At 52.9% G+C, this 15,799-nt stretch overlaps 1 protein-coding gene across 2 annotated transcripts in view; it reads left to right on the top strand.

Annotated features, from left to right (window-relative positions):
- The first annotated feature begins 1,607 nt into the window (after positions 1–1,607).
- PLPP5 (phospholipid phosphatase 5) overlaps positions 1,608–15,799 on the top strand; it is a 204,591-nt gene continuing 190,399 nt past the window's right edge. For both annotated transcript variants that reach the window (XM_078666309.1, XM_078666308.1), the window contains exon 1: positions 1,608–1,741. The gene's annotated coding sequence lies outside the window, so the exon portion shown is untranslated. The remainder of the gene's footprint in view (positions 1,742–15,799) is intronic.

The following is a 15,799-nucleotide window of genomic DNA, read 5'->3' as shown; positions in this document are numbered from 1 at the left end:
ATACCGAGGTTAGGAATTTGATGAAAATTGACATTGAGTAAGCAAGTTGGCTAGATATGTTGAAATGGGAGGACTGTTGAAAGTTAGGCTGAAACCGTCAACATTATCGGCGCCCTCTTGCTCTTCTCGAACCTTTTTCGTGCGCGTAAACAGCCGCCATTTTGAACACCATGGCTTCCCTGCCCTTTCCTGATAACCAGCGCGTCTCTCTCCCTCTCCTAGCCTCACGGGCACCCCCCGCATGCTGACAACCCCCTCGCCCTCACATGTCTCGGGTCATAAACCCCTCTCCAGCGCAGCCCGGCCTCGGAATCCCATCCTGTTCCCAGCACGGCACCCCCCTTCATTTCTTACATGGTCCCAGGTCCTTTTGATGCAAACCCCCTTTTCCTGTGTGCCCGTCTGTCTTCCCAGCTCCCAGGCCGCCATCTGGCTCTGCGGATACTGTTTATTACCCCCCAGTACAGTAGGAAGCTTCCCTCATCAAAGGACCCCCGAGTTGATCAAAGCCCCCACCCCATGAGATCCGATCGAACCCCACACATTCCGTGAATCGGCGGAATATCCAACTGTGCGATGATCACCACCTGTTGTGACCGGGGTGGGGACTTCAACTGTAACTATGTGTGGGAACGGACCTGAAGGGGAGATTCCGAGGATGCCTTTTCGTACATCTAAGTATTAACGAGAATGTGTTTCATGCAATAAAGTGATTAACTTGTGTATAAGAGGCCAGGCCTCAGAGATGCGAGTAGAGCACCTCAGAACGATACCTGCTGTCTGTTTTGCTGTGTTCTCCTCCGGAGAGAATAAAAACCTTGTTTCCTGCCTTCCAGTCTCCAGCGCCTGCCTCTTCAGTAGTTTAACTTCCTTGTGGGTTCAAGAGGCGACACCGCCGGGCAATACTTAAGGATCTTATATTCTGGTTGGTAGTGTCACCCTTTTACAGGTTTTGAAAACAGATAAATAAATGGCATTGTCATTTACAGTGCCAATAGCTTAATCTCGCGCAAATGCATGACCTATTGCATTTGCAATGCAATAGGTCTCGTAGTTACGAGTTTGAGCTATTAACATTGCAAATAAGAATACGTTTTATTTATGTTTCAAAAACCAAAACATAAATAAAAGGCATTGTCATTTACAATGCCAATAGCTCAAACTCGCGCAAATGCGAGACCTGTTGCATTGCAAATGCTTGTTTATTTTTAATCTCCCACGTCCCTGTCCTAAAATGTTGGCATGTATGCAGGTGTAACGATGAACTACCCCAAGTATCCACTAAAGGGTTCAGCACCGGGTGGAAAATTCGCGGCAGTGAAGGTGTCTCCCCTTCGCTTAGAACTGTCTGATCTGACGAGGATCAGTTTCCTAGAAGAAAATATTCGCAGTCGAGCAGCTCAGCAGCACTCGTCCTCGTGAAATGAATCATTCCGAGCAGGCATGGCGCTCTTTACTGAGTTTGTGCAAATGAGAATTTGCCACTCAAGATGGCGCCCGCGTGTAAAATATACATGCGCACGGGAAATTACGTCAACGCCGGCGAAATGTGTCGTCATTTGAATCTTGTCTTCTCGGAGTGGCGCTTTAAATGGAAAAAAAAATTGGGAAGGGATTAGTGACTACTTGAGGCGGGTCTTACTGCCACGTCTACTGAAAGGAGGAAGGCACATTTTTCGGCGCCTCCCCGGCAGAGCACAGAGGAAACTGGCAGAAGCAGTCAGGGAAGGACGGATGCTAGGTGAGTGTTTCTTGTACCTGTTGCGTCATGTGAGATGTGACCGCACTGCGCCGCCTGTTTTTGGTGTGCAGGAAGTGGGTACTTGGATAAATTCAAGGAGAACCACCCACCTGTGTTTATGTCAGTCACGTCTGGTAGGAGTCATACGTCTCATGTTACCCCAGCAATTTGTAACATGCCCCTTATCACAGCGAGGCTTTAGAATAACAGAACAGGTGTTCAGAGCTGACCGAACACCTGTTCTGGTGTATAGCCGACCCAGTGACCCACGGCAATTCCCGGTCTTGAAGGGTACCCAAGTTTAAAATACCCGCGCCCTGGGACTAATATGGATTAGAGGCGAAGGAAAGTTAAAGGCTTCATCACCCCATGGAACTTCTCCACTCGCCTACAATAAGTTGGCCAACTGCGGGTGTGCATGCTGTGATGTCACACTTGCGGTAGCCTCTCGACAAGTGTTATTAAAGTGGCAATGTTTATTTTTTAATGTATTGGTTTACAAGTAACAAAAACATGACAACCAGTCATTTCAGACATTAAGCACAAGTTCAGGTTTGCTGGGACAGTGCTGTTTTTTTCACCTAGTGTCCCGGCTTTCGGTAAATTTAGAGCTCACATGCCGTTTTTCTGAGAGAGTTGTATCATTGTGTATTATGTTTTTTTTTTTTGGGGGGGGGGGGTCTTTATTGGAGCTTTGCTTATGTTAGTTTCTGTCTTTGCATCTTGTGTTACTGATTTATTGTGGAACGTCGCTGCAGCGCATCTTCCAGTATCTCCTTGGTGTTCTATGTTCTTGGGGCGATCGACGAACGGCGGTTGGGCTCGGAGAATCGGTAGATTTTGTATAGCACTTATTATCACCCTTTAGGGTATCGAGGTGCTGGTATGGTCCAGTTGATTAGCCCAGTGGGGTAATGAAACTTGAGGAGGCACCCATGCTTCGAAAAATCTTTAAAATGTCACCAAACCGGCAGGTCTAGAGACTTGAATAATCTGCTCGACCTAACTGCAATGCACTCGACCTATGAACTAGTCTCGCAATCCTCTTTTTACATTTTTTTTAAATTAAAAGAACGTTAGCAGAACCACCAACCCTTGAAAGTGTGGACCAACACATTATTAGCAAATAGTAAACATGATGTCACTAAAGTACATCTTTAAGAGGTTAACCTAGTGTATCAGCGGTGATAAAGGCTTGCGAGAATACATGGAGATTCACTGGAATAAGCTGCATGGAACAGACGAAGTTACTGAAACACTACCTTTATGTGGAGAAGAACATGTATGTCCAGTCTCTATTGTCTCCATGTTGTGTGGAAAGTGTGCTGCGAGTGGTATGGAATAGGTAGATAATCTACCACCAGTGCAGATTAAAAATCGTCTTTAATAAAAAGATAAATCACAGCACCATTTCAGCACTGTTCAGCGTCACTCAGCACCACTTAAGCAGCAGCACCACATGAGCATCACTCAGCAGCACCACCAGCACAGCACAACCTCAGCATCACTCAGCCCCACTAGCACCACTCTACCTTAGCCACAGCACCAGCTCACTACCAGCGCAGCACTACCTTATTATCAGTGCAGCATCACCTCCTCACCAGTAGGGCATCCTTCAGCGCCACCATAGCATCACTCGGCACCACCATAGCATCACTTCGCACCACTGCATCTCCTCAGCATCACTCAAAACTACCACAGCACCACCTCTGTATCAGTGCACCACCATCAGTGCAGCATCAGCGCAGCACAACCTCAGCACCAGTATAGCACCACCTCAGCAGCAACTCCGTACCAATGCAGCACCACTTCATCATTAGCACAGCACCAACTCTGCACCAGTGTAGCATCAACTTGGCACCAGTACACCACTAACTCAGCATCACTTAGGCGATGCTGTGCTGGTGCTCAGTTGGTGCTGAGTACCACCATCATGACTCGCACCACCTCAGTACTAACTGAGCACCACCTCCACATAAGCACACCTCCACCTCAGTATGATTCAGCACCAGCAGCTGCAGCACCACCTCAGCATCAGCACAGCACTACCTTGGTATCAGCTCACCACAACACCACTACAATCTAATAATCAGCACAGCACTACCTCCTCATCAGTTCACCACCAGTGCAGCACCACCTTAACACCACCTCAGCATCAGCGCAGCACCACCTCCGCATCAGTGCACCACCACCAACCCAGCCCCACCCCTTCCCCGGGGCAGCGCCACCTCCGCTACAACTCGGCATCCGCGCATCACCTCCTGCGATTCAGCGCCGCAGCACCTCTGCATCACCTCATTACAGCATCACTCAGCACCACCTGAGCACCAGCGCAGCACCACTACCCCAGAATCACTCAGCACTACTCCAGCATTAGCACCACCTCCGCATCAGTGCACCACCACCAATGCAGCCCCACTTCAGCATCAGTGCAGCACCACCTCCAGTATCATCACATCACCACAGCACAGCACCGACTGAGCATCACTCAGAACCAGCTCAGCACCACCTGAGCATCAGCGCAGCACCACCACCTCAGCATCACTCGGCACCTGCACAGCTTCACTCTGAACCCGCACAGCATCACTTGGTGCCACCAAAACATCACTCGGCACCATCTCAGCATCTGCACAGCACCATCTCCGAATCGGCACAGCACCACCTCCTCATCAATGCACCACCACTACTGCAACATGAACTCCCCATTAGCGCAGCACTGCCTCAACATCAGCACAGCACCACCACCAACACAGCACCACTTAATCAGCAACTTAGCACCACCTTAGCATCAGCACATCACCACAGCACAGAATCAGCACCATACGAGTACCAGCTTAGTACCACCTGAGCACCAGTGCTGCACCACCACCTGAGCTCCAGTGCAGCACTACCATCTCAGCATCACTTAGCACCATCTCAGCATCGACCAGGAGCACTACCTCAACACCAGTGCAGCATTTTCTCAGCCTCACCAAACACCACTACAGCACCCCCCTGCATCATCACAGCTCCATCTCCAGATCAATGCACCAGCGCAGCACCACCTCAGCAGCAACTCCGAACCAATACAGCGCCACCTCAGCGCAACATCCAGTAAGCACCAGCTCAGCACCAGTACCTCATTATCACTCAGCAGAGCACCCCCTCAGCATCAGCACAGCACCACCTCCTCAGCGTAGCCTCATCTCCGCACCAGCGCAGCCTCAACTCCGCACCAGCGCAGCCTCATCTCCGCACCAGCGCAGCCTCATCTCCTCACCAGCGCAGCCCCATCTCCGCACCAGCGCAGCCCCACCTCCGCATCAGCGTAGCACCACCTCAGCATCAGAGCACCGCATCAGCGCAGCATCATCACAGCACCATCACAGCACCAACTCGGCATCACCACCTGAGCACCAGCTCAGCATAACCTGAGCACAGGCGCAACACCTCCAAGCTAGCAGCACTCTGCACCAAGCTAGCAGCACTTTGCACCACAAGCTAGCAGCACTCTGCACCACGCTACTGCACACTCAGCACCACCCCAGCAGCACTCGGCAACACCTCAGCATTAGCACAGCACCACCTTAGCATCAGCACAGTCTCAGCATCAGTACAGCACCATCTCCGCACCAGTGCACCACCACCAGCGCAGCCCTACTTCAGCATCAGTGCAGCACCACCTCTGCACCAGAGCACCGCCTCCGCATCATCTCAGCACAGCACCAACTCAGCATCACCACCTGAGCACAGGCGCAGCACCACTACCCTAGCAGCACTCTGCACCATGCTAGCAGCACTCTGCGCACTCAGCACCACCCTAGCAGCACTCGGCAGCACCTCAGCATTAGCACAGCACAACCTTCGCATCAGCACAGTCTCAGCTTCAGTACAACACCATCTCCGCATCAGTTCACCACCACCAGCGCAGCCCGCTTCAGTGCAGCACCACCTCAGCATCAGAGCAGCATCACCTCAGCACAGCACTAGCTCAGCACCACCTGAGCACCAGCGCAGCACCACAACCTCCGCATCACACCGCACCGCCTGAGCAGCACTCCGCACCGCCTGAGCAGCACTCCGCACCGCCTGAGCCTCACTCCGCACCACCTCCGCATCAGCACAGCACCACCTAAGCACCAGCGCAGTACCACCTCAACATCAGCACATCACCATAAGCACAGCACCACCACTGTGTTGGAAATGGGGGTTGCCCAAGTCTCAAAGGGGGTAGCATGGCATCAAGCGGGCAGGCCAAACTTCGAGGACATGTGAAGCACTCACGCAGTACCCTCAGTCAACACACCAGGCACACCACAAAAGAGGCAGGACACCAGTTTGAGTTGGAAAATTAAGCAGTTTAGTATCTCCAACCTGCAAGGCAAAAATGCATCAACAGTGTCATCATAACACGGCGCCAACTGGCACCAGAGCCAAGTGTATCAGGGGGGGGGGATTATTTACATGGGAAGTAGGGGCTGAGTCTGTAAGTCCATCTGAAATAAAGAAGAACCAATTAACATTGAGCCTGGGGCCAATATGGCGGGGCCAACTCAGGCTCTCATCCTTAGTGATAGACTGTAATGCAAAATACCATTAGCATGAGTACACATAACCTGCATTATCACTCCACCACGACCCCTGTGAGGGAAAACATCAGGGCATCATAGTAAGTCCCAACATACCGGAACACCTGCAATAGATCAGCATAGGGATATCAAACACCAGGCGGGAAGCATTAATAAGCATTGGCATCAGTAACCTCATATAACTGTAGGCCGTAAGTCAGCAACTCCTTTAGGCAGGCCTAAACACTTTAGTGAAGATCAGATAACCTCGTGCCATCCTAATCTTTTAGCATTCCGGTAACATCTCATTGGGAGAACAAACACTGCATTAACATCAGGTAGGCCATATTCGTGGACCAGGAACACCTGTAATGAAACAGGCTTGCTCCCTAACATGGGATGCAGCCAGGGGCCTGATATTCAATAAGACCTAAATATGTGCGCTAGGCATCAAAGGCAACCTGGGGGACATGACTCCTTAGCCCCCCAACCTGAAACCCAAACATTAGGCAGTACATTAACAACCATAACATATGCACCAGGCCTCTAATTGACTCCCTAGGGCACCCCACACTGGCATGAAGAGCAAGATCCACAGTACCTAGCAGGCGCCCTCAATGCCCCACCATTGCAGTTCCACCTTAGGAGTCCCTGTATCCTGGGACTCCACGCTCAAGAATTAGGGGCCCACAGAGTTCCGGTCAGTCAGGGGGGGGGGGCGAGCACCATCCGGCCCCGGTACCCTCTCTACCTCTCCACACAGTCAAACGTAGGCCCCACTCACCGGGCTCCTCTCACTGGCTCCTCGGCGGTAGGCCAGGCACCGACAATGTGCCTCGAGGCCCCGGTCGCACAGCACTCGAGTCGCGGGCTCTCCTCCTTCGTCTGGCTCGGGTCACACGGGGCCCGTCAGCCCTCCATCAGGCCGATACCACACAACCGGGGCTCCCTCTTCTCTCCGGGAGCCCCGCGGTACACCTCCGGCTAGCGTCGTGCCTCCCCCGGGCCCCTCCTCTCTCTCAGGGACCCGGGTCTCCTCAGGTAGGCCTCCTAGCAATCTCAGGCTCTCTGGGCCTGGGCTGGCCGATGGGGGTTCTCGGGCTGCTCTAAGCCCTCCGGCGAGGATACTCGGCTGTCCCCACCTCCGTCCTCACTGGGCCCGGGACTTCCACCGCGGCCTCCGCGAGGCCTCTCTCTGCTGCTGGGCCTGGTCTCGGCCTGGGAGCCAGTCAGAACGCGGCTCTCGGGGGCGCGACAGCACCAACCAATCGGTGCGCGGCGGGCTGGGGGCGCGGACGGTGACGTCACCGGCGCCCCAGCCACGTGATGCCGGCCTCTCCGGCTTCAGGCCTATTGCGGCCTCCTCCTCACATCGGCGGCCCTCTCCTGGTACCGGGGGCCGCCGCGACGATACCAAACACGGCGGGGGTCTCCCTGGTGACACCGGGCTGCGGCGGTGACGACGGCACCAGTAAGGGGTAGGCTCCCTTCTTAATTAATTAATTATACGGCGGAAAGCGCGCCAAAACGAGGGTTGGCTCCTCCAACGCGATTTCTCCTCACAGTCTCCTCAGCACCCGGGCTGCGATGGTGATCTCCGGCTGCGACAAGGGGTAGGCTCCCTTCTTAATTAATTAATTATATGGCAGACAGCGCGCTGACACGAGGGTAGGCTCCTCCAGCGTAATTCTCCTCAGGAGAATGGCGCTATTCACAGCGCACTGCTCCTCCCTCTGCCCACACGGTCCTCAGGGCCAACAGCACTTCGGGGGCCACACCAATCACAGGGCACAATCCCTTGGGGGCACAATCCTCCCCAGGCAGCAACAGTCTTTAGACACCCAGCGCTTAGGGGGCGATACTACAGTTTATGCCAGTCAGCTGTCCACAGCCCTTCACCATAGGCACCTCACAGCCCAGCGCTTCCAAAGGGCCTCACGCCACCTCAGCCAGCAACAATTCCTTTGGGGGCACAATCTTCCCCAGGGTGCTGCAGAGGGGCAGACAGTCCCACAGCAATTCCTCAGGGGCACACTCCTCACCTCCTGGGCGCTTCTTCACACAGCGCTGGCGTGGTACCCGGTCAAATAGCGTCAGTGACCTGGATAGGGGCCCTCCCTTGTCAGGGGCCCATGGGGACAGCAGAGGGGGGGTTTATAGGGGTGCAGGGCCCAGCTCACAGGCCCATGTGGCGGTAGCACCTCACAGCAAGTCCCCTCTCTTCTTTGTCCCAGCGCTGACTGACTCTCTGGTGACACTTCTCCCTATTTATACCCTCCTCCCTCACAGAGCCAGCACCTTCCGGAATGTTGGCACATCTAGCCTAAACTGGTTCTAGGGGAGGGGGTGAGCACCCTGGGTGCCAGGCTTTCCCTCCAAAAGCTAGGGGTAGCTGGGTAATATTAACTAGACCGCTGACCTATGGCAGTCCAGTGGCAAAACCCAAGGCCATGGCATCCATTTTAAAAACAATACATTTCAATCAGGTGCAGTTTTAAAATGGGGGATTTTACAAGTGCTCACATTATTTCAGGTAATTACATTTTTCACAAGGGGTCTCACACCACTCATGGCCTATACAGGTTTAATCCCATGGGGGAGACAATCTAGATAAGGGGGTCAAAAGCGAAAAATTTGGGTGGAAAAGGCCAAGTCCAACACGACTCCCCCCCAGCCAAAAGCCAGGGTAGACTGATCAATGCCTTGATGGGCTTCCCTGCTTGGGGCGGAAAAAGGGGGACGCAGGCCTGCAACTACAGGAGCACCTGCAGTCTCTCCTCCACTCTGGAACCCAATGGTTCTCTTTCGCAACCCTCCATTCACCAACAAAACCACCCCACTGGTGTTCCATAGTGGGATGTTTCTCCTTCCTAGAGTGGGAGGCTCTAGCCTCAGGCTTGTAATTCTCTTGGACCACTCTTCTCTCTCCAAATTGCCACTGGTCCACCCATCTGGGGTCTACACCCTCAGACTGACCAGCCCTTAGGGGCGAGGCTCTCCTCCCCCTACTTCTCCTCCAAGGGTTCCTCCATCTCCTACGCCTGGGGACACCCTCACACAACTCTCTCCCCAACCTGGAGTCGAAACCCACAGGCTGAACTGGTGACAGGGGCGAGTCCTCCCTCTCCCTGCACCCCCTCCCAGAGTCCCGCACCCTCCTACCCGGAGAAGTACCCCTGGGAGTCACTTCCGGGGGGACTCTGGTTACAGAGGTCCCTCCCACCAGGGCAGGCAACCCCTGTCCCTGGCCACCCAACCCAGGATCTGCGCCCTGTGGCTGAGCTGGTGACAGAGAAGAGACCTTCCTCCCTCTGCACCCCCTCCCAGAGTTCCGCACCCTCCCACTGGGAGTAGTACCCCTGGGAGTCCAATTGGTAGGGATCTGAATTACAGGTACCCCACCCTCCAGGTCAGGCAACCCCTTAACCTGGAACCCCAGTCCAGGATCTAAACCCTGTGACTGGTCAGACCCCCGAACCACTGGAGCTCCGATTATTGATGCTCCGGGTCCTCCTGACATAAGGGGATCCCTCCCTCTGGATGACACATCGGGACAGCCTAGACTCCCAACCTGGGGTTCTTTTAAAGAACACTCCAGGCCCGGTGACCACAGCTGGGGCATCTTGGGACACCTCCCCGTCTCACTCCCTTCAGGATCACTCCCCTCAGCCTTCCCAGACGCTCTGGCACTTACCCAGAGGTCTGCCTCCCGTGCAAGTTCCCTGGGGTCTGAGAACCCGCACTGCAACAGATGGTGACGCAGTCTTGGGAAACAACTCCTCAGCATGTGCTCCCGGATAACGGCATGGCACAGCCCTTCCCAATCCTCCACTGCTCTCCTCACCACCCAATCCTCCAGTACAGTCCAACACTCCTCCTCGAACTCTCCCCAGGACTGATGGAACAGCTTTCCCCTGCCCCTAAATACTAACCCGCCCTCCTCTTCCGGGGAATCAGGCACAGTCTCTTGGGTTTCGGGAGTGGGACTCCTTGCACTGGACCTACACTCGCTGCCACCACTGGATCCCACCCTCTTCGGTGAATCCAGACTCCTAAAACCACTCTCAGGGGACAACCTACCCACCTGAGCTGATCTCTCTCTGGCGAAGGCCCTCTCCGCCTCCGCCATCCTCTCCAGCGCTAGTACTTTTTCGGTCTCTAGTCGCTGCTCTTCTACCCTCAGCTGCGCTAAGCCCTCGGCATGCCTGAGCTTTGCCAGCGCCAGCTGATGCTCCCTTACTTCTCTCCTATCTACCCACTCTTCTGGGGACAGGGAAAGGGATGGGGCAGTGCCCCCGGGACTGGACCCAGTGCGAGACTCCCTATCTTCGGTGTCCTCCACAGCTACTGGCGTCTCTGCCCTGCTAGACTCTTCCTCCTCCTCATCGGAGCAATTACCTCCCAGGGTTCTGGATGGGGAGCCCTCTCTCTGGTCTCTAACCCACTGACCCTTCAAAACTTCGGGGGGGTAGTCAGACAAGTCCCCATCAATCTCTAAGGGCTCTCCCCTCTTGAGGGCCTCATAGAGAAACAAATTCCTCCTAATGTTCCCTACCGGGGGTATCCCTCTCTCCAGGAGGAAGTCTATCACCTCCTGTTCGGTGTACTCCATCAGTTCCACTTCCTGGTAAATCAACCCCATCGTGGCGAGATACACCCGGGACACACCCACAGTGGACCAAGGGGACACAATTGTCAAACACTTTCAGGAGGAAGCAATTTAGCAAACAATAATAATCCCCACAACAAGGCTCGGATTACATCCAAAGCTCTATTTGTAGTGTAACCCGTGGCCGCTGTGGTACTGCGCAAACACAAGTCCTATCCCACCGCTCTGCCACCAAATGTTGGAAATGGGGGTTGCCCAAGTCTCAAAGGGGGTAGCATGGCATCAAGCGGGCAGGCCAAACTTCGAGGACATGTGAAGCACTCACGCAGTACCCTCAGTCAACACACCAGGCACACCACAAAAGAGGCAGGACACCAGTTTGAGTTGGAAAATTAAGCAGTTTAGTATCTCCAACCTGCAAGGCAAAAATGCATCAACAGTGTCATCATAACACGGCGCCAACTGGCACCAGAGCCAAGTGTATCAGGGGGGGGGGATTATTTACATGGGAAGTAGGGGCTGAGTCTGTAAGTCCATCTGAAATAAAGAAGAACCAATTAACATTGAGCCTGGGGCCAATATGGTGGGGCCAACTCAGGCTCTCATCCTTAGTGATAGACTGTAATGCAAAATACCATTAGCATGAGTACACATAACCTGCATTATCACTCCACCACGACCCCTGTGAGGGAAAACATCAGGGCATCATAGTAAGTCCCAACATACCGGAACACCTGCAATAGATCAGCATAGGGATATCAAACACCAGGCGGGAAGCATTAATAAGCATTGGCATCAGTAACCTCATATAACTGTAGGCCGTAAGTCAGCAACTCCTTTAGGCAGGCCTAAACACTTTAGTGAAGATCAGATAACCTCGTGCCATCCTAATCTTTTAGCATTCCGGTAACATCTCATTGGGAGAACAAACACTGCATTAACATCAGGTAGTTTTTGTGAGGTATCAAGGGCCCCCTGGTACGGATAGAGATCCTGGGTCAGGGAAAACATACAATATGAAGGTATACACCCAGGCTATCTAAACAACAAAACACTCGCTATGTATATACATCAACTGTTACAAAAATAAGAGAGTATAAACTATAACACAAACAATGAGATTGATATCAAAAACAGTTTGTTTTAATTAAGAGAGGATTCATTTTTACAATAACATTTTCTTATGAACATGATGAATTGATACAAAAAGTGATATTCTTTATATATAAAACATATAAATTTAAAAACATTGTGAGGACATCTTAATGTGTCCTATCTACTGTTGCTGTGGCTGTAGTATGTCAGTCAACGCGTTTCGACACGTCGTGGTGTCTTCGTCAGGACAATTATATTTTCAGCCAATTTATCTGATTAAACTTTTTTGTAAAGCGTCTTTTAAGTCTTCTTTTAAGGACACGATAAGTAAGGCACCTTTATATTCTAATCTGGCATGTGAAACCTTTGGTTTAAAGTTTCACTGCTCCCTTCTTACTTAACGTTTTTTCAGCTCTTTAGTGATTTTCTCAGTTCAGAAGTCCCGTTGTGAACGTTCTCGGGAAAGCCTTTCCGAGTATGGCGGTCATAAACTGGAGGCCGGTAACTGATGTGGGTAAAATTTCCAGACTGCTACAAGTGGGACTGATGTTTGCACGTGGCTTTTAGAGTGCTTCCACGATGCGACCACTGTTTAGTATTCCGTCCATTCACGGAAAACGTCGCTTGGTGAATTGGTCTTTAAAGCCGCGGAAGGCAACAATTAGTTTCACGGTGTGCGCACATCTATCGGGACTCGATTTTCTCAGTCTTAGCTGGAGTCTGTTTCGCGCTCTCTGTTGTATTAATCGTATCAGTAAAACGGCAGCTCTTGTGAAAACGGGAGGCTTTCCCGAGAACGTTCACAACGGGACTTCTGAACTGAGAAAATCACTAAAGAGCTGAAAAAACGTTAAGTAAGAAGGGAGCAGTGAAACTTTAAACCAAAGGTTTCACATGCCAGATTAGAATATAAAGGTGCCTTACTTATCGTGTCCTTAAAAGAAGACTTAAAAGACGCTTTACAAAAAAGTTTAATCAGATAAATTGGCTGAAAATATAATTGTCCTGACGAAGACACCACGACGTGTCGAAACGTGTTGACTGACATACTACAGCCACAGCAACAGTAGATAGGACACATTAAGATGTCCTCACAATGTTTTTAAATTTATATGTTTTATATATAAAGAATATCACTTTTTGTATCAATTCATCATGTTCATAAGAATATTTTATTGTAAAAATTAATCCTCTCTTAATTAAAACAAACTGTTTTTGATATCAATCTCATTGTTTGTGTTATAGTTTATACTCTCTTATTTTTGTAACAGTTGATGTATATACATAGCGAGTCTTTTGTTGTTTAGATAGCCTGGGTGTATACCTTCATATTATTTAACATCAGGTAGGCCATATTCGTGGACCAGGAACACCTGTAATGAAACAGGCTTGCTCCCTAACATGGGATGCAGCCAGGGGCCTGATATTCAATAAGACCTAAATATGTGCGCTAGGCATCAAAGGCAACCTGGGGGACATGACTCCTTAGCCCCCCAACCTGAAACCCAAACATTAGGCAGTACATTAACAACCATAACATATGCACCAGGCCTCTAATTGACTCCCTAGGGCACCCCACACTGGCATGAAGAGCAAGATCCACAGTACCTAGCAGGCGCCCTCAATGCCCCACCATTGCAGTTCCACCTTAGGAGTCCCTGTATCCTGGGACTCCACGCTCAAGAATTAGGGGCCCACAGAGTTCTGGTCAGTCAGGGGGGGGGGCGAGCACCATCCGGCCCGGTACCCTCTCTACCTCTCCACACAGTCAAACGTAGGCCCCACTCACCGGGCTCCTCTCACTGGCTCCTCGGCGGTAGGCCAGGCACCGACAATGTGCCTCGAGGCCCCGGTCGCACAGCACTCGAGTCGCGGGCTCTCATCCTTCGTCTGGCTCGGGTCACACGGGGCCCGTCAGCCCTCCATCAGGCCGATACCACACAACCGGGGCTCCCTCTTCTCTCCGGGAGCCCCGCGGTACACCTCCGGCTAGCGTCGTGCCTCCCCCGGGCCCCTCCTCTCTCTCAGGGACCCGGGTCTCCTCAGGTAGGCCTCCTAGCAATCTCAGGCTCTCTGGGCCTGGGCTGGCCGATGGGGGTTCTCGGGCTGCTCTAAGCCCTCCGGCGAGGATACTCGGCTGTCCCCACCTCCGTCCTCACTGGGCCCGGGACTTCCACCGCGGCCTCCGCGAGGCCTCTCTCTGCTGCTGAGCCTGGTCTCGGCCTGGGAGCCAGTCAGAACGCGGCTCTCGGGGGCGCGACAGCACCAACCAATCGGTGCGCGGCGGGCTGGGGGCGCGGACGGTGACGTCACCGGCGCCCCAGCCACGTGATGCCGGCCTCTCCGGCTTCAGGCCTATTGCGGCCTCCTCCTCACATCGGCGGCCCTCTCCTGGTACCGGGGGCCGCCGCGACAATACCAAACACGGCGGGGGTCTCCCTGGTGACACCGGGCTGCGGCGGTGACGACGGCACCAGTAAGGGGTACCCTAGGGAGTCAATTAAAAAAAAAAAAGTCTTCAGTGCACCACTACCGCAGCCCACCTCCGCACCAACTCAGCACCACCTCGGCATCAGCACAGCTTCACCAGAGCACCATCTCAGCTTTACTCAGCACGACCTGAGAACTGGCTCAGCACCACCTTAGCACCAGTGCAGCACCACCACAGCATCACTGTGGACTAGTGCAGCATCACTCAGCAGCGCCACCAGAGCATCACCTCAGCACAGCACCACCCCGCTTCAGTGCAGCACCAACGCAGCCCCTCCACAGCATCAGCGAAGCACCAACTCAGAAGCAACTCAGCGCAACACAGCACCACTTAAGCATTAGTACAACACAACCTCCGCAGCATCACATCAGCGCAGCATCACTCAGCACCAGCATAGCACCACCAAAGCATCACACAGCACCACCTCAGTGCCATGTCAGCACAAGCACGCCACCACCTCAGTATCACTCAGCACCAGTGCATCACCACCTCAGCAGTATTGCAGCACCTCACCATCAGCACAGCACCATCTGAGAACCACCTTAGCACAGCACCATCTCAGCAGCACCACATCCTCATCAGTACACTCAGCACCAGCACAGCCCCACCTCAGCACCAGCGCCACTCCACCTAAGCAGCAATTCAGCGCCAAAACAGCAAAAACTCAGCACCACCTGAGCACCATCACCTCAGCATGACTCTGCGCCATCCCCTCAGCATGACTCAACACCATCTCGACATGACTCAGCATCACCTGAGCACCATCTCAGCATTAGCACAGCACCATCTCCGCATCAGAGCACCATCTCCGCATCAGTGCACAACCACTGGCGCAGCTCCACCTCCGTATCAGCGCAGCACCATCTCTACATCAGTACAGAACCACCTCTGCATCAGTGTGCCACCAGCCTAGCCCGGCCCCAGCAGCAACTCAGCACCACTGCATCACCACTTCAGCATCCGCACACCACCTCCGCATCCACGCATTACCTGTGCACAGCACCAACTCAGCATCATCTGAGCACCAGTGCAGCACCACTACCTCAGAATGACTTAGCACCATCACAGCATCACTTAGCGCTAGCACAATATCTCCTTACCACCTCAGCATCAGCACAGCACCATCTCCACATCAGTGCTTCACCACCAGCAGCACAGCAATACCTGAGCAGCAACACAGCACCACTTCAGCATTAGCGCAGTACCACCTCCGTACCATAGCAGCACCACCTCAGCATCACTAAGCACCAGCACAGTACCACCTCAGGATCACCTGAGCACCACCTCAGCACAAGCACACAACCACCTCAGTACCC

Source organism: Lissotriton helveticus, chromosome 11 (genome assembly GCF_964261635.1).
Source record: "Lissotriton helveticus chromosome 11, aLisHel1.1, whole genome shotgun sequence".
Taxonomy (NCBI): Eukaryota; Metazoa; Chordata; class Amphibia; order Caudata; family Salamandridae; genus Lissotriton; species Lissotriton helveticus.
Note: the sequence above shows the minus strand (reverse complement) of the source record. Positions and strands in the feature narration are given on the sequence as shown.